At 45.7% G+C, this 19,458-nt stretch overlaps 1 long non-coding RNA gene across 3 annotated transcripts; it reads left to right on the top strand.

The window, feature by feature from the left end:
* Positions 1 to 464: 464 nt before the first annotated feature.
* Positions 465 to 3,814, top strand: LOC123103682 (uncharacterized). 3 transcript variants are annotated; one of them, XR_006449934.1, is made up of 7 exons: positions 465 to 1,041; positions 1,401 to 1,516; positions 1,613 to 1,664; positions 1,986 to 2,121; positions 2,219 to 2,319; positions 2,816 to 2,996; positions 3,312 to 3,814. It is a non-coding gene; the product is annotated as an uncharacterized lncRNA (long non-coding RNA). The 3 variants fall into 3 exon arrangements; XR_006449932.1 differs by having other exon boundaries at positions 2,219 to 2,996; XR_006449933.1 differs by having other exon boundaries at positions 1,123 to 1,516; positions 2,219 to 2,996.
* Positions 3,815 to 19,458: the final 15,644 nt, after the last annotated feature.

The following is a 19,458-nucleotide window of genomic DNA, read 5'->3' as shown; positions in this document are numbered from 1 at the left end:
AAAACCACGACAGGTAACGAGTAGAGAAGAGCGGAAGGCTATGCGGAAATCCGATGATAGCAAGGTATGTACGGTAGCTGGAACCAAATTCTTGGGGAAGCCAACGATGTAGCCATAAAACACTAATATGTTGGTCTGGTTTTATCCTAAATAATCAAGGTAACTCCGTGAGTCGGTTAGGTCAAATGTTGGACAAACTTATCCTGGATGCAGCGGTAGTTGGTCATGATCTTACAAGGATGAATTTCCCCCAAGCTTACAAAAAATACATAATCTACTACCACTATAAAAAAAAGAGGGCGGAGAACCAAATTATCCTATCCATCAAAACCTACAATCTGATGGTCTACATCCCTCCAGAATACTAAACGCGTTTTACATTTTAATTACCCACCATGCCATTAGCTGCTAATGACCCCTTTCAAGAAAAGAAAAAATGTTGTAGCCCACGTCTTCATCAAACTGCATGCACGACGCCACTCCTCTGCTATCGACGCCATCGCAGGGGCCGGGTCCACCGCCCCGTCCGCCGCTCCTTCTCTGCTGCACCACAGACGCTAGCGCGGATCGCCGTCGCCGCCTGCCGCTCCTCCTCTAATTCTAGACGGACGCAAGCTCGGATCATTGTCGCCTCCTCCGGCCGCTCATCCTATGCCGCCCCATGGTCTCGACGCCGGAGGCTCTCCTCTTGGTCGGCTGCTGCCCCCACGGATGCGAGCTCCCGCCGCTCCTCCTTTTCTGCCCCACGGGCTCACCGCCGGCCGCTCTCCCTTCGTCGGTTGCTGCTCTGTACGCCCATAGCCATAATTGCGGAACGCGCCACCGATTCTCTGGGCTGGAAGATCAGGCGAAGGCTCTCCTCTGCATCGGATCTGGCATCCTGAGCCTTCCAACAATCGGATCCGGTGAGATTTGCCACCTCCTGCTGCCGTCCATGTGTAGCTCGTCGACTTCACCCAGGATGGCCACCAGGATGAGTCGACGACCTCTGCCTCATAGTTGTCTTCCCCGAGAGCTGACGCTGTCTCCATGCCGCACGAGGTTGCCGTTGCACCCACCACACCCTTAGCATCGTTGATATTCTATATGTAACTCATCAATTGATAGATTTTCTCCCTGCAGTGACTTGCATTTTTCTACATTGCTTCATATTAAGTTGATTGGGACTGTTTGATTGAATAACAAATAGTAAACAACCTCTGTCGTTGATCAATTCATGGAACGATTATCACATGTGGCAAACTGAATTGCATTCTCAATACACAAGGGAAGTGCAAGCAGTATCTGGAGGGTCAAATTATTCATTACCTACAAGTTATAAATTTATAATGCTAACACACTGTGTTTTGCTTTTATAACTTGCAAGTTGCAAGTGTTAACCCGAGAAAAACGATTTGCAGGTGGACATCTGCAGTAAATAATCAGGTGCTTCCTCATTATCAAAGTCAATGCTCTGTGAGGTGTGCAGCGAGTGCGTGTGAATGTGCCGATGCGAGGTAGTGGAGGGTTCAACAAGGTTCAGTTTCGGCTCCAATTTGTTTTCAGAATCATCTTCTAATGTCTAATCTAATGGTCCTTTCTTATGTAGTTAACAAATTATATTGCCTTGTAGATTTTTAACAAAATGGCTGCTACGAAGACTGGTTGCTTTAAATTTTGTTTTGGTATGTGCTTTGACTGATTATCTTAATGCCAGTACTTCTTGATTTTCACTCCATATATGAAATTGTTTAGCTAGCTCTTGATCAATATCCTTCAGTACACCTGCAATATCGATGGACACTAAGTACTACTGCCAATCATCAATGTAAACTATTCCAACTCTATATTAATTCAGAAAATAATCGGATACAAAATAATCGATTTAAAAATAAACTGCAAAACTTGTAAGTTTAGGAAATTATGTTGTTTTAATCTTTGCACTAAGAGTTTCCAGGCCTATATTGTTATAGGTATTCTTATTCTGGTTGTACACTGAAATTTAGGTGCTTTTGGAGATTTGATTGTACAAGAAAATGATCTACCTTGCAATATCATTTTTCTTGCAAATGAAGAAATTCAGAGCATCTAAGTCTTAAATGTATCTGCTAAAGTGTTGATATTAATCCTTTATATTGCCCGGTAAGTTGAAATGTGCATAACTTAATTATGTGATTACGGGCTCGACGCTCTTCACATTGCTTGAGAATCTGATCAACACCACTCCGACATGCATCAGGAAGTCAACGAACAACCAGACCAGAAAGGCGTGGAGCTTGAGCTTGAGCTGCAGCGACAATGACAACTTGGGCGTCAACTTCAAAAAACAACAGTTCAAGTGTACACTCTCTCTCTCTCCCTCTCTCTCTCTCTCTCTGTGTTTCTACTAAGTACAGTCTGTGTACTGTTCTATCCTTGTTCTGTTTTCTTCAACCATTTTTTGTTGTATATTCTCTGTCAGTAAATGCCCCAATCTATTTTATCTAGGCAGCATGTATTTGGTACTACAATAAGTTGGTGCGATATCCTCCAATATTTTGTTATCTAGGCAGTCAAAACAACTTCAGTCCGCTTAATTTTTTTTTCTGCTTTTGCTGTTGTGATGAGAGAAAGAAAGAGATGTGGTGGCAATGGAGAACTTGGACCAATTGATAATATACCATAGTTGTGGTAGTTAATGTTTGTGGTACTTCCTTTAGGATATTTGTTCTATACATATGTTCCGCCAGATATTCATTCAAATTGTACCCTTCTCTATCAATTAGTATGGTTCTTAGCTGACTGCGTGATTATGATTGAACACTTAGTATCTTAAGAAGATAAATAATGAACGCAGACTGCTCTCCTCCAGTTCAGTGGAACCGTAGGAGGTAACCATGGAGGTGATAGACGCAATGGCTTGAGCATGACGGATGGTTGTCCCTAAGTTTCTACCACTGAGTTGGTGCATGCTCCAATATTACCAGGTCAATGCTTCAAATCACCAGACCTTGGCGCTATTCCTTGTCATAGAGGAGGTCAGTACTTCAAATCATCCTTAGCTCCATTATTTTTCTTTTGCAGATCTTAGGATAATGGGTCAATTTCTTACTTTTCTTTTCAATATCATTTTTTTATCCCCTATGCTTACGTGATGATTATGTGACTTATCTGTCAGAGAACGAATCATGCTAAAATTTTCTTGTACATAAATGATGAATGTATGTTTATTCTTGTTTTTCTTATTACTTCAGATTTTTTCTGTGGATGGGCTGAACAGATATTATATTCATCACATAACTTGCTATTTACTGAGTAGTATGTGTTGCTCACTCTTTATTTTTGTAGCACAGAAGTATGATCATGACCCTGCTCAAGTTCGGCCTCACTACTGTCGCTGTAGCTGCTTCTGTGAGTCTCTATAATCTTCTTCGCCACTGGTTCAGTAACCCTCTCGGTTTTGTTCTCTCCTCTTCTCTTGTGCTCTCTGACCCAGACATTGATCGATGTGACTCTTGTGATGCCAGCCATCAAGCTTCTCGTGCTTTGGTTACTGCTAATGCTTGGCTCCTAATGTATAGGCGAGAGGAAGATACAGATGTACCTATGATTAGTAGTTCGCATATCAAAAGTCACCATTCAGTTAGCATGCGCACTTTAGCTAGCTTCCAATTCACTTGTAGGTCTGAGAGAAAAGAGAGTGCCCTACCTTCTATCTAGCTTCCAATTAACTTGTAGGTGTACTAAGTTATCCTTCAATTTTCAGATCATGTACAACCTGATTCAGTGCACATGTTTCAGGGGCTATATTCAGTACAAAATGCTCAATGAAAAACCCTGCAAGTACTCTTATTCAGCTATCGCTCCATCTCACTTTGTGATATTTATCGCAGCATTGTTCAGTATTGCATCTGTAGCTAATTTAATAGCCTGTTGTCAGGTCGTAATACCGTTGAAAATACGTAGCAACACGACCATAGTGATGTCGATCTCACTGTTGAAAATACAATTGAGCGGCAATACAATACCGTGCATCCATTTTTTATATTGATGTGGATATCATTTGGTCATCGTTTGAGACGTGCATTGCACGTGCAAGCTTACTAGTATTACTAATCGATTAATTTTTGCTTGATACTACTACAAAACCGAATAGCACTGGACCCTCATTACCAATGTCAGAAGGAACCACTGGTCACATATGAACATCGCCGACGGGCCATAAGTGGCACGTCTGTGATAAGCCTAGGTGTCAGCCATCAGTGACCGCAAGTTACCACAGACAAATTGGGCAGCCCCAGTGCATGCAGCTCCCGCTTGCGCAGGGTCTGGGGAAGGGTCCGACCACTTTGGGTCTATTGTACGCAGCCTTTCCCTACATTTCTGTAAGAGGCTGTTCCCAGGACTTAAACCCGTGACCTCATGGTCACAAGGCAGCAGCTTTACCACTGCGCCAAGGCTCACCTTCTTACCACAGACAAATTCCATTATAAAAAACTTTTAATGTTATAAATTCTATCACTGACGGGCGTCTATTTTCAAGACTGTTTTGTGATGACTTTCCCACCAAAAAATTGGATTATCCAGTGTTATCTCTGACAGTATCTTTCCTGAACCCATTACCGATGACTTTCAAATGTTTCCTACCATCTGATGCTAGTTACCGGCACGTAAGTTTTGTATGTTGTATGTAGTATCTGGTAAAATTGAGCATATGTACGTGTATTACGTAGTATATAAGATTATTTTGATAGTACATATACCACTTTTTAGATAATATGTACTATTTTTAAGTATATTATTTTATACATACGAATATGAAGGATTCTCAAGATATACTAAAAACAGTTGACTTACATGCATTTTTTCATATAGCCCGCTTTAGAAAATCTTAGATGCAGTATGTGAACTACTTAGAATGATAAAATGGTGTATATACTATCACATGACAGTATATGAGACAAGATGATAACTACCACTGGGTGGTAGGATCAATTTTTGTTATGTGTGTGTGTACACACATATATATACATATCTATGTATATATATAGATAGATAGATATTTATTGATAGATAGATAGATAGATATAGATATATAGACAATACATATAGATAGATAGATATACAGACAGACATATATATATATATATATATATATATATATATATATGTATATATATAATATTACTATTCATCATCCAGGGTGCTGAATAAGTAATTCTTCACCCGAGATAATCTTACGATCGCTTTCTAAATAAATTACATTTAGAATATAAATAGTTACATGCATTTTGATTTAATATGTAAAATTTGGTATAAAAAACAAAAATATAGGTTATAAGACCAGAAAAATCACATTTTATGTATGTTTTACACTATGTTTTTACATTCGTAATTTTACGCAACATAAAATATTTTTTACGGTGAGTACATATTTTCTTACGTTCTCTTTTTAAGTATGAAATAAGACAAAATTTACGAAACGTTAAAATACGGTACATTGATGTCAAAATAGAGAGGGGTGAAGAATAACTATTCCTCACCCAGGGTGACGAATAGCGCGACCCTATATATATATATATATATATATATATATATATATATATATATATATATATATATATATATATATATATATATATATGCCGTCTATTCTACAATCGATGACAGAATAATATTCTGCAATAATCTTGTACTTCCCTGTATACCTATATTGTACTTCTTTATGCTTTCCCCTCTGTACTTCTTGTTTAAAGAAACTGTACTTCTTTTTATATAACAGAACTTTATCATAGTAGTTTCCTTCTATAAATTTCTTTCACAGATAGGTTAGCGTATTAGCTTGCTGCTATTTCCAGGGTAAATTGTTGTGTAACATTGTTTCTAATTAACTGTTTTCATATTGTTTTTGGAATATGTGTATTTGTTTTCCTATAAAAAAATTTAGGTATCATTTTTAATTTTATTCTGTGAATACTGTTTTATCCCTATGTGTTTTCGAAATGCTATGGTTGTCTTAGTTTTTCAAAATCGGAAACGAATCGTGTCGTGAGGACAACTTAACTGTTGGCCATAACTACAGAGAGTTGGCATTTACTCTGTCCATCCGTCCGCTCGGCCCAAATCTCTCTCCCTTTCTCTTATCTCACGCACGGACGCTCCTCCTCTCTCTCTCTCTCTCCAGTGCTCCTCGACGACGAATCCTGTGCACGATCCCCCACCGGGCAACCGCTGCTACAAGCAACCGCCGCCCACTGCAACCGCGCGCACGACCCCCTCCCTCTTATCCAGGTCCGTTTCCTTCCTCTTTCTCCCGCACACTCCTGTCCGCTGCATTGCTGGGTACAGCGCTCTGTGAATCTGCCACAGATCTCGTGAAGCGGAGTTTGGTATCGCCGCCGCAGCAGCCGTAGTTCTGATTTGTTGCTCTTTTTTTCGCCTCTCCCTTTGTCTCCAATGCTTTGCTCTGCTTTTGCCCGTAGCCGTTTTCATCCGCGGCAGAGGGGAAGCTTGGTGGTGGTCGATTTGGTAGGGTTTTGATACTTGGTGAAGCAAGGATTCTTCCTGTAGATCGATTTGGTTGGTGTATCCACAGGCATGTTGTCTCCACCTAAGAGCCCGATGGCCGAATCGGTGCAAGGTTCGTCCCGCAGATGTTGTGCTTGGGATTGTGATGTTCTGTTGATGTAGTACATTTTTTAATTTTGTTCCTAGGATTGATTTGCTCATGTGTGGTTTTGGCATTGATTGGCAATGTTTTTATTTATTATATATTTGGTTGTGGATGTGAGATTATTTATTTCTCAGGTGCAGTAGATATGTTTCATGTTTCAACAAGTCTATTGTATGTCATGCACTAATTTGATGCTTGTTTTTGGTGAAATGTTTTTCTATACTTCACTGAGTTGTAGTTTTGTATTGCTCCTCCATGTTGTTGTTGTACTTCACTTGTGTAGTACATGTGCACTTCTTATTTATTTCACAATTTTTCCTTATGTTGTAGTGTGGTGAGTTTTATTTGTATATTTTCTATAACTGTTGTGATTTTAGGGTTTAGAATTGGCCACATGTCTTTCTTTTACACATATGCTTTACACTGCTCATGATAATACATTGCTATTTATTTTCCCCATATTGCATTGTAGTGCTAGTAGAATTGTTGTATTGCTTTAGTAGTTTCCTTTGTACTTCTTGTTGCAATTGTTCCAATCTTTTGTTTTCTGTATTGTTGTACTGCTTTCTAGCATTGGTGTAGTACTTCTGTTGTTGTTGTGTTTATTATATCAATTATATTTATTTCCTTTTGCGTAGCGGATACAGTTGACAGTGTTGCAGCGTCTGAAACTTATTTATTGTCTTCTTTGATTTTGTTTGCAGAAGATTCTGTTTCCTGATCAGAAAATGATATATCAGATGTTCTATCTGATATTCGCTTAGAGCTTGATGGAGAAGATGGTAATAAGGTTGATGAGGCTGCGAATACGCCTGAGGACATCCCTGCTGCGAATACGCCTGAGGTCATTCCTACTCGCAACCAGAGGTCTAAGGCATTGAACGACAGGCAAAGTCAGCCTGCCAGCAATCCTTCTAGCCCTGTTGGAAGGGGTGAGCATGATATCGGCTCTTTGGAACTTTCAGAGACGCAGTCACAGTCCGTTGATGGTACAGAGGCTGTGACTCAACCTGAGGATGTCGCTGATCAGCTGGAGGCTGACAAGTTAAGGGTGGCAGAGAAAATAGCAGCTGCTCGAAATCGCAAGTCAAAGGCATTGCACGATATTTCATCTCAATGCATGGATATAGTTGTTCATGATAGTGCTGGTGTTTCTGATGGCCCTCCGAGTCCTGTAAACCCTGTCCCTGTAAAAAGATTAGGACAACTTGTACGAAGGTAAAGTCACCTCCTGATGCTCTAGTACGCAGAAGCCCGCGTGTTCTGCCTAGACAATCACCTGATGTCGATGGTAAACGGCAAAGTCCTAAAGTTATTCAGAGAGGCAGCTCTGCAAATCTTAATGCTGCTGCTGCAAAAAAGGTGAAGGCAGCTAACCAGGTTGTGTCCAAGGCTAAGGCACCTGTTCATAAGAAGAAGAATGATGTTCTTAAGCGTAAGGAGAAGGTTTTGTCCAAGGGCCATCAAACTAGAGGTAGCACAAAGAAGCTACCTTGTGCTACTCGCAAATCTGTGCATTTTGCAAAGGATGATGATTTTGAGCCCGATGATGGTGATGATGGTGATGAAGAAGGCGATGATGACGAACCTTATGTTTTTGAAGAGGTTTCTGATTCTGGAGATGATATCGGGAAGGTGGATTTTTATTTCATTATTTCTTGCCAAGTGTTTCTTGCATAATATATTCTATACTTCCCTTTGATGTTATGATTGAACTGCCAATTGTGTAGTTACTGTACTTCTTATACTCTTCATTGAAATTTCTCAGTCTAGTTTTTTTGTAATTTCATTTTTTGTGTATAGTTATTTTTCATCTTTATTAATTTGTGTTATTTTTTAATGTTTTTCAGTATGAGTTTGTGGAGATGCCTTTCAAGAGGAAGAGAGGCGGGAAAGGTGAGCCTAGCAACAAAGTTGAAAAGGTGGCGAAAAAGCGCTTCAACACCACGATTAGGTGCCCTTTGAAGGAGGTTGCTCTTTCTGTTGCATTGTTGAAGGAACATCACTTGAATGTTCTTCATACTGCAGATCTTGTTCATATCAAAGACTTCAAGATCAAATCCAACATTAATCGCCGTCTTGCTTGTTTTCTGATGTATAATATTGATCCTAGGACCATGATCCTTGATCTTGGTGGAAACAAAGTTCTGGAGATCAATGCAGATGTCATTGAGAAGCTTTTTGCACTGCCTAATGGTGACGACTCTCCTCCAAGGCCTTCAGAGGATTATGGTGCTGCTTTGGTGAAGTTAAAGGTTGAGCTTAGGATTCCAAGGAATAAAGATATAAAAGCTGATGAGCTTCGGAATATTCTGTCGCAGCTTGTCGATGATCCTCTTAGGGATGGCCTTGCTCTGAAGGTGTTTGATCTCATTTTGTACAACAAGTTTTTCTGCCCAGGGTATTCTCTGCGTGTGAAGAAGGAGGCGACAATGGTTGAAGACTTTGACATTGTCAAGCTGGAAAACATGCAGATTTGTCAGCTAATTGTTGACGAGCTGAGACTTGCTATTGAAGCCTGGCAGAAAGCAGGTGCAGAATGGAGAGCTCTTCCTGGTTGTGTTATTGCGCCTGTTCTAGCTTATTTGGACTATCTGGACCACCGCTCCATTAACCGTAAAGATAAGAGGTACCCCCGTGCCATCTACATGGATCCTAGGAAGCTTATGAAACTTGCCAATCTGGATATTTTGAAGAAAGGTGGCCCGGACCCTAGATCTTGGATCTTTGGTAAGTTGCCGGTGAGTTCTTTAGCACCATCCTTTGTAGTGCAATTCTTTTAGTTGTAAGTATTATACTTTTTGGTGTTGTCCTGTTTTCTTAATTAGTAATTAATCGTATGTGAAGTTTGGAGGTAGGTGTTGTGGTAAGAGGTTAGGGGGTGTTGGGCGGGGGGGGGGGGGGGGTCTCCCCCCACATATTTGGTTAACAAAAATAGAATATATAAATACTGTCACCACATCCCACTCACACAAATTATTATGTATGCATCTGTTTGTACTGCTTTGCATATATTGTTTGTACTGCTTTAGTGTTCATCTCAGCACACTCACACAAAGTTATTATGTTTTGCATCTGTTCGTACTGCTTTGCATATATTGTTTGTATTGCTTTAGTGTTCATCTCAACACTTCTTGTTCATTTAGTACTGCTTTATACTTCTTTTTTATATTTGTTAGGTTATTATACTTTTTATTTTATTTAACTTTTGTCTATTAGTGTATTATTTTGTTGTATAACATTTTTGCACTCTCTTTTTGCAGTGGAAGGGGCGCAACGATATTATCTATTTTGATGAAAGCGTTGAAGTGACTGGTACCAATTATTATGTGTATCCCAAGAAGAGGAAGTTTGAACCGTCCTTAGGAATTGTTCATGCTAGTAGTCGTAAGTTTGCAGGAAGCAGTAGTGCTGCCAGTGTTTCATCGGAAGGAGTGGGTACTTTGTTTGATTCCACTTTCCAAGAGCTTGATGATGCTTGAGGGAGTCCTGGATTAGGGAGTGTTCGGGTAGCCGGACTATACCTTCAGCCGGACTCCTGGACTATGAAGATACAAGACTGAAGACTTCGTCCCGTGTCCGGATGGGACTTTCCTTGGCGTGGAAGGCAAGCTTGGCGATGCGGATATTCAAGATCTCATACCATTGTAACCGACTCTATGTAACCCTAACCCTATCCGGTGTCTATATAAACCGGAGGGTTGTAGTCCGTAGGCAATCAACTCCATATACAACAATCATACCGTAGGCTAGCTTCTAGGGTTTAGCCTCCTTGATCTCGTGGTAGATCTACTCTTGTACTACCCATATCATCAATATTAATCAAGCAGGACGTAGGGTTTTACCTCCATCAAGAGGGCCCGAACCTGGGTAAAACATCGTGTTCCCTGCCTCCTGTTACCATCCGGCCTAGACGCATAGTTCGGGACCCCCTACCCGAGATCCGCCAGTTTTGACACCGACATTGGTGCTTTCATTGAGAGTTCCTCTGTGTCGTCGCCTTTAGGCCCGATGGCTCCTTTGATCATCAACAACGATACGGTCCAGGGTGAGACTTTTCTCCCCGGACAGATCTTCGTCTTCGGCGGCTTCGCTCTGCGGGCCAATTCGCTCGGCCACCTGGAGCAGATCGAAAGCTACGCCCCTGGCCATCAAGTCAGGTTTGGAAGCTTAAACTACACGGCTGACATCCGCGGAGACTTGATCTTCGACGGGTTCGAGCCACGGCCAAGCGCGCCACACTATCTCGAGGGGCATGATCTAGCTCTGCCTCCGGACAGTGTCCTGGAGGCCGCACACGCATCGGTTCTGACCCCTAACTCGGAGCCTATTGCGCCAATCGAGGATGAGCGGTTGGACGTCACCTCGGGGGCTTCGATCTCAAAGGCGATCGAGCCGAACGCTAGCCCCGCACTCTGCATGATCCGTGACTCCGAGGATCCGGACTCCTTTCCGAACTCCGAACCCCCCGCGCCCCTGCCGATCGAATCCGATTGGGCGCCGATAATAGAGTTCACCGCCGCAGACATCTTTCAGCACTCGCCTTGTGGCGATATCCTGAACTCTCTCAAGTCTCTCTCCTTATCAGGAGAGCCCTGGCCGAACTACGGTCAGCGAGGATGGGATACGGACGATGAAGAAATTCAAAGCCCACCCACCATCCACTTGGTAGCCACTGTCGACAATTTAAACGACGTGCTCAACTTCGACTCCGGAGACATCGACAGCATGGATGACGATGCAGGAGATACCGACGAACCAACGCCCATAGGGCATTGGACAGCCACCTCATCTCACGATGTGTACATGGTGGATACCCCTAAAGGAAGCGACAACGAGGAAAAAGGGGATGGGACGGGAGATCGACCCCCCGAAAAGCAATCAAAGCGTCGGCGTAAACGCCGACCCAAGCCCCGCCTCGACAAAAACCCAGCCATAGAGCAGGACGAGCCGGTAGACGACGAGCAGGCCTTAGAGCAACCGTCCGAACAGGGCAACACGGATAGAGAAACCGAACATCCCTCCTCCGGCGAAAACGGCATTCCGGACGACCTCACGCCGAATAAACCTATGGAGCAGAAGAATCTCCACGAGAGGCTCGTTGCAACTGCACGCAGCCTAAAAAAGCAGAAGCGGAAGCTAAAAACAGCGGAAGATGCACTCCGGATTAGATGGAGCAAAGTAATCAATACCACAGATAAGTACGGCGACAGTCGCCGCACTAAAAGCTATCCGAAAAGAAAGCTACTGCCTGAATTCGACGAAGAGGCCCTAGAGCCCTCGCATTCAAAAAATGAAAAAGCCACACGGTCGGATAGACGACCCCATAAAGCGGCAAGCGGCGCCGCACCTAAATCGGCATGCGACCCACTTAAGGATTCGCATCATGGCCCAGTCAGGTCCATTTATGGGCCAAGAAAGCAAGCTCTCGTAAGCAACGCTATGAAGCCATCATCAGAATCCGGCACACCCAAATACAGGGGCGCCGCACACCCCCTATGTTTCACCGATGAGGTCCTGGACTATGAATTCCCAGAGGGATTCAAACCCGTAAACATAGAGGCATATGATGGAACAACAGACCCTGGAGTTTGGATCGAGGATTATATCCTCCACATACACATGGCTAGAGGAGATGATCTCCACGCCATAAAATATCTACCCCTTAAGCTTAAAGGGCCAGCCCGGCATTGGCTTAAAAGCCTTCCCGAAAACACAATTGGAAGCTGGGAAGAGCTCGAGGATGCTTTCCGAGCAAACTTTCAAGGGACCTATGTCCGCCCTCCGGATGCAGACGATCTTAGTCACATAACTCAACAACCCGGAGAATCAGCTCGGCAGTTCTGGAATAGATTCCTCACTAAAAAGAATCAGATAGTCGACTGTCCGGACGCCGAAGCCTTAGCAGCTTTCAGGCATAACGTCCGAGACGAATGGCTCGCCAGACACCTCGGCCAAGAAAAGCCAAGAACAATGGCCGCACTAACAAGCCTCATGACCCGCTTTTGTGCAGGGGAGGACAGCTGGTTGGCAAGGTGCAGCCCCAGCGACCCAAGTACATCCGAAACTAGGGATGGAAACGGAAAACCGCGACGCAACAAGGACCGTCGCTGGACTAAGGACAAAAGTCCGAAGAGCACGGCAGTCAATGCCGGATTCAAAGGCTCACGACAAAATCAGGAAAAATCGCCCCCCCAGGATAACAGGGACGATCCATCCAACCTAAATAAAATCCTGGACAGGATATGTCAGATACACAGTACTCCCGGGAAGCCTGCTAACCATACCCACAGAGACTGTTGGGTTTTCAAACAATCCGGCAGACTCAATGCCGAACACAAGGGGCTCGACACACCAAGCGAAGACGAGGACGAACCCCAAAAGCAGAGCACCAGGAAACAAAAGAACTTCCCACAAGAAGTAAAAACAGTGAACTCACTTCACATAACAAAACGTGCGGCGCCCGTAAAGGTACGCACCACACGGCCCATCCCCAAAGGGTCCTGCCACTGGTTGTCAAAACCGATCATCTTCGATCAGCTAGATTATTCTAGGAATATCAAGAATGTAGGCTGGACTGCCTTGATACTCGATCCAATAATTGGCGGACTCCAGTTTTCAAATGTCCTTATGGACGGCGGCAGTGGACTAAACCTGATATATCAGGATACAATCCAGCACATGGGGATAAACCCAGCAAGAATCCGCCGCAGCAAAACCTCCTTTCAAGGGGTAATACCTGGTCCGGACACCCATTGTATGGGTTTTCTCCGGCTCGAAGTCATATTCGGCTCTGCCGATAACCTCCGCCGCGAAAAGCTGACCTTCCATATCGTCCCGTTCTCAAGTCGCTATCAAGCACTACTGGGACGCGAAGCTTTCGCTCGCTTTAACGCAATACCGCATTATGCATCTCTTACGCTTAAGATGCCCGGTCCACGAGGCATCATCTCTTTGAAGGGGAAGCACTAAAGTGCGCCTCCCCAAGCGGAGGACTGTGCGGCCGCTTTGACAGCCCCACAGCAAAATGGCCTCACCGGCCAAAAAAACTTCGAAATAGGTCATTCAAGACCACGAACGCGGATAGACGAGTTCGGTGCAAAATCATCATTGATGCAGGCCTAGAAGCCATATACCCCCGCACTAGGGGCTCCACGCATATACAATAAGAGACAATAAAGCTCAATCTTATATATCTTACTTTATACTTTGCTTATTTTAAACTTTTTCGGCACGACCCGTTTTCAACTCAGTTCCTCTCTTTTACAGATGAACGTCGTGCGGCGCCCGTCCAGGATACGGCACAACGGAGACACAGGCGCAGACGTGCAGTAGGGACCCGTCCTAAAGGATTCTTTTTAGATTAAGACCCTGCGTAAACCTTTTTTACTGTCTCTTGTTGCTACACATCCCCTGGTTTTTTCTTTCTGATATAACCAAGGAGGAGGCTGGCGTCTTGGCATGTGGCCACGTCAGAATTTTTGCACGTACCTGGACACTAGGGGCTTTTTTAATAAAGAGTGTTGTTTCGCCCGCACTCATAAAGACCGAACACCTTAGGGAGTGTTCGGCGTCGCGAGTTTTGGCATTATATGCATCAGCTCCGAATCATGTCTTTGGTCAAATGTTGGGTTGCCCGGCTCCTGAGTTCGGCTACCTTACGTTCCGCTCTATCGGCTAAGGTAGCACCAGGAGAACTACTGCGATTGTGCCCCGGTTCGGCCGGGCGAGCACCTCAGTAGAGAAAGCCGAAAACTGACTGTCATGATGTAGCGTGAGACTGGTCAGCCACTCGATGACCTATCGGAATCTATCGGATTCCTCCGCTTTAACGAAGGGCCGCTTCCCGGTCAGGCACATACGCGCCCCGAACTCGGACGAGCGCAGTTGCCACCAAGGGGCTACCTAAATAGTCTCACTGTCAAACTCCTATGGCTAAGTGAAAGTGTTAAAGCATTATAGTCCGGTTGCCTGGCCCGCTGCGCTATCACCTCCTTTGTAGGACCAAGACGTTGGGTTAAGTGTGAAAATGCGTCTTCTGCGAGCACCCCCGCACTATGTGCGTGGGGGCTGAAGCCAACGACTGCCATCTTTCAGATTCTATATATATATATATATATATATATATATATATATATATATATATATATATATATATATCTTAAAACGGCCGCACAGGAGGTGTTCCCAATACTTGGAGGCACAAGTATAAAAAAGGCCACTACAGTTTATCAAAATATTACTTTATAATTACATATGCTATCATAACATAGCATCTTTCGGGCACTGCGTCTCTATTACACGAGCGCCTTCAAGAACTTCCTGAAAATAGTGCTCGGAGGGTACTCGGCTTTTGTCCGAATCTCGGGACGCAACAACGGTGGTCTCCATCTCTGCCCAGTATGTCTTAACACGGGCAAGAGCCATCCTAGCGCCCTCTATGCATGCTGACCTCTTCATTGCATTTATACGCGGCACCGCGTCAAGGAATTGCTGCACCAAGCTGAAATAACTCTTCGGCTCCGATCTCCCCGGCCACAGGTGACCCATGACGTACTTCATGGCGAGTCCAGACAACCTATTCAGTTCGGCCCATTGAGCCAAACGATCATCCACTGCCAGTGGACGCTCTGGATTGTGAAACTGCGACCAGAAAAGCTTTTCCACTTCGCGATCTTTCTGATCTCGAAAGTGTTCGGTCGCATCAGCAGCACTCGCTGCCAAGTCCAGATAGGTATCCTCCACACTCCACATCCGGTCCAACGGAGCAAACTTCGGATCACAAAATTTCCTTCGCAGCATAAAGGGCTTTCCAGCCGCAATCTGTTCGGCCTGACGCAGCTCCTCCTTCGCAGCTCTCATCACAGAGCGCGCGTCCTTGGCATTGGCAACGGCCTTCTCTAAGTCCGTCTGTTTCGCCTGGTCTTCTTTTTCAAGAAGTCTGCAACGGTCTGTAGCGCTTTTTAACTTTTCGGCCATCTCGGCCATCTCTTCCTTGCTTCGGCAATGAGCAGCCTGTTCGGCTCTCAGCTCTTCAAGGGCTTTCCTGGTGGCCGCATCACTTTCGCTGGCTTGTTCTTTAGCTCGGGCAAGTTCTGCCCTAAGACTCTCCACGGCGGCCGCACCATCTGCGTCAAGCACACACATCGTAAGACACAGGCATAAAACTGTTCTTACCTGATGCCGCCCGAGGAATTACATACCTTGAGCCTCATCAAGCCGCTTATTGACAAGCGTGATGTCGGCATCTGCCACGTCCAGTTGCCGCTTTAGTTCGGCAAAATCGTCAGTTCGGCTCGATTCCGGACACCCTGCCGCCTACATTCAAAGGCGACATCTTAGACCTGGGATTATGATCCTCCGCGTGCCGTCATTTCTTGACGACGCGCAGAGTCTCAGGGGCTACTATCTACACAGGGCGCATCTTACTCATGCGCAACTGACAAAAGTATACATTATCTAATGTACCTCGAAACCCGTCAGTAAACTTTTGACGGCCTCATACAATCCGCTCTCTACGGATGAAATCCTTTCAATCACCGTGCCCATCAATGCGCGGTGCTCCTCTGAGATAGAAGCTCGCCCCAGCAGAATCTTTAGCTCCTCCGGCCGAGCACCAGACGGTGCCGGGCTCGTCCCATGACCTCTTTCGAAGGCCGGACGCGGAGAACCTCGGGGGGCCGCATAGCCACCTTCCGCCCCTGCCGGATTTGGAGAAACCCTCCGCGACGACACCTCAGGGTCGCCCGCCTCGCTAGGCGGCACGGCAGGGGGAGGCGTCCCGCTCTCCATCATCTCCGGAAGGAGATCCCCCGAAGACGAGCTCTGCTGAGAAGGGCTGAGGTCCGAGCTACAAGATAAAGGTTTGGTTAATCTTCTCAGATATAAATCAAGGACTTCCCTCATCCCTCAAAAGGAAAATCTTTTCTCCACTTACGGCTCGCTGGAGGGCTGATCCCCTTGAGGGCGTAGTCCGGCCGAGGAACTCCCCGGCGTCGGACCCTCTGACGAGGATTTTCTCCCCCGTTTCGAGGCCATGGTTTCCGGGTCGTCAGAGGCGGCTCTCTTCTTCCCCTTAGGAGAGGAATTGTCGGTTCCTCCCTTCGGAGCAGCCTCCTTCGAGGAGGCCATAGCTTCCTTGTCCTCCCCCTCCAAAGGCATTATCTCCAGCATCCTGACCAGCACGGGATCCGGCCTGGTTTCAGGAAGGGGAGCCGGACACCTGATCAGCTTTGCCTTCGCTATCCACTCCTGTTTAAAAGGACGGCTCTTTTAGGGGCAAGTTTATGACAATTATACGGATAGAAGGTCCGGGCACAAGGTTGCTTACTTGAGTATCCGGGCGATTGCAGCTTAGGCCTGCGTCCTCGGTTAAATCCGGACACATCTCTTGTGATCCGAAGAACAGTCTATACATCTCCGCGGGCGTTGCGCCCATAAAGTTCTGGAGAGCTCGCGGTCCCTCTGGATTAAACTCCCACAGGCGAAGGGGGCGACGTTTGCCGGGCAATATTCGGCGAATCAGCATGACCTGCGTCACCTTGACCAAGCTGAGGTCTCCTTCCAAGAGATCCTTAATTCGGCCCTGTAACAGGGGCACGTCTTTGGGCAAACCCCAATCTAACCCTCTGTTAACCCATGACGCTAGCCGTGGTGGGGGACCCGAGCGAAAGGCAGGAAGCGCCACCCACTTGGTGCTCCGGGAAGCGGTGATATAAAACCACTCTCGTTGCCACAAGCCTAGCTCCTCTTGAAAAGAGCCCTCGGGCCATGGAGCATCAGCATTTTTGCTTATAACAGCGCCTCCGCACTCTGCGTGCCGTCCCTTGATCATCTTCGGCTCCACTTTGAAAGTCTTGAGCCATAATCCGAAGTGAGGGGTAACACGGAGGAACGCTTCGCATACAACGATAAACGAGGAGATATGGAGGATGGACTCCGGAGCTAAGTCGTGGAATTCCAGCCCGTAATAAAACAGCAGTCCCCTCACAAAGGGGTCCATCGGGAAGCCTAACCCCCGAAGGAAGTGAGACACGAACACTACGCTCTCACCGGGCTGGGGACTGGGGATAGCCTGCCTTTGAGCAGGCAACCTGTGCGAAATTTCGGCGGTCAAGAACTTAGCCTCTCTCAACTTTAGCACGTCCTCCTCCGTGACGGAGGAGGGCATCCATCGGCCTTGAAGGTCGGAACCGGACATTGTCGAAGGTCTGAGGCGCCCGGAATCTGGAGCCTAGGGTGTTGGAACTCGAGGCGACGGGCGAACTTGTTTTGGGATTGGAGAAAAGGAGTAAGGCCCTGGTCTCTTTATAAGAGGTTGAATACCAGGAGCCCTCCCCGTAACCGTTTGGGACTCGCCTTTAATCGAGAAAACATGCTAACGGGCACGATTGGGTTACCCACGTCCGTATTGATGAGAATCCCGTAAAAGGGGGGCACACGATCTCTGCTTTGACAAGACGTGCCAAGGAAACCGCCTCGCAAAACACGCTGAGGTGGAAAAGTGAAAACGATTCGAGTGAAGGACTTGGCTGTAGTGTGATGACGCACTGCGGAATACGTCAGCAGATTTGATTTGTGTTAATATTATTCTCTCTATGGCAATATGTGGAAGCTTATTTTGCAGAGCCGGACACTACTCTTGGTGTTTACAATCTTCTATGAAGGACTTGGAGGAGGAACCCGCCTTGCAATGCCGAAGACAATTTGCGCGCCGGACTCGTCGTCATTGAAGCCTGGTTCAGGGGCTACTGAGGGAGTCCTGGATTAGGGGGTGTTCGGGTAGCCGGACTATACCTTCAGCCGGACTCCTGGACTATGAAGATACAAGATTGAAGACTTCGTCCCGTGTCCGGATGGGACTTTCCTTGGCGTGGAAGGCAAGCTTGGCGATGCGGATATTCAAGATCTCCTACCATTGTAACCGACTCTATGTAACCCTAACCCTATCCGGTGTCTATATAAACCGGAGGGTTGTAGTCCGTAGGCAATCAACTCCATATACAACAATCATACCATAGGCTAGCTTCTAGGGTTTAGCCTCCTTGATCTCGTGGTAGATCTACTCTTGTACTACCCATATCATCAATATTAATCAAGCAGGACGTAGGGTTTTACCTCCATCAAGAGGGCCCGAACCTGGGTAAAACATCATGTTCCCTGCCTCCTGTTACCATCCGGCCTAGACGCACAGTCCGGGACCCCCTACCCGAGATCCGCCGGTTTTGACACCGACAATGCTGCAATAGCAAAGGCAGTTCAGTTGTCACTTCATCTGCCTACCACCAGCAGCCGTCTGAGCAGCACTACTGGAGTTTTGCCCCCTGAGCTTGCATTTAATGAAGATGCTCACAAGATTTTGTTGGATGCTGAGGCTGTCAATCTTGATCATTTGCAGAAATATTTATCCCAGATCAAGGATGGTTTTGTAATGTACAAGACCATGCAAGATGGTCGCTGCAAGCCTTTCGAAGAGCATGCACAAAAGTATCTCACGGAGATTTCTAAGGGAGATTGTCCTACTTCTGGCGGAGATGCTGGTGCTGCTGCTGCCGGAGTGCATACATGTGCTGGTGGGGAAGGGGAACACAATGATTCTACTATTCCTCATGTAGATAAGGTGAGATATCTTTTGTACAAGTATGTTTCTGCTTTGCTATGATTTCTTAATTTTGTGTGTTTTTGTTAGGTGAGTACTGGTGGGCCAACATGATCTCAATTTTGTGCCCCTGAGCATCATGTGGCGTTCAGTGTTTCAACGCGAGAAGATCATCATGAAGAGATAGATGTACAACTTACTGGTGATGTTGGAGTTGCGAAGAAACCAG

This window comes from Triticum aestivum, chromosome 5A, assembly GCF_018294505.1.
Source record: "Triticum aestivum cultivar Chinese Spring chromosome 5A, IWGSC CS RefSeq v2.1, whole genome shotgun sequence".
Taxonomy (NCBI): domain Eukaryota; kingdom Viridiplantae; phylum Streptophyta; class Magnoliopsida; order Poales; family Poaceae; genus Triticum; species Triticum aestivum.
The sequence above is the reverse complement of the archived record's forward strand: the minus strand, read 5'-3'. Positions and strand labels throughout refer to the sequence as shown.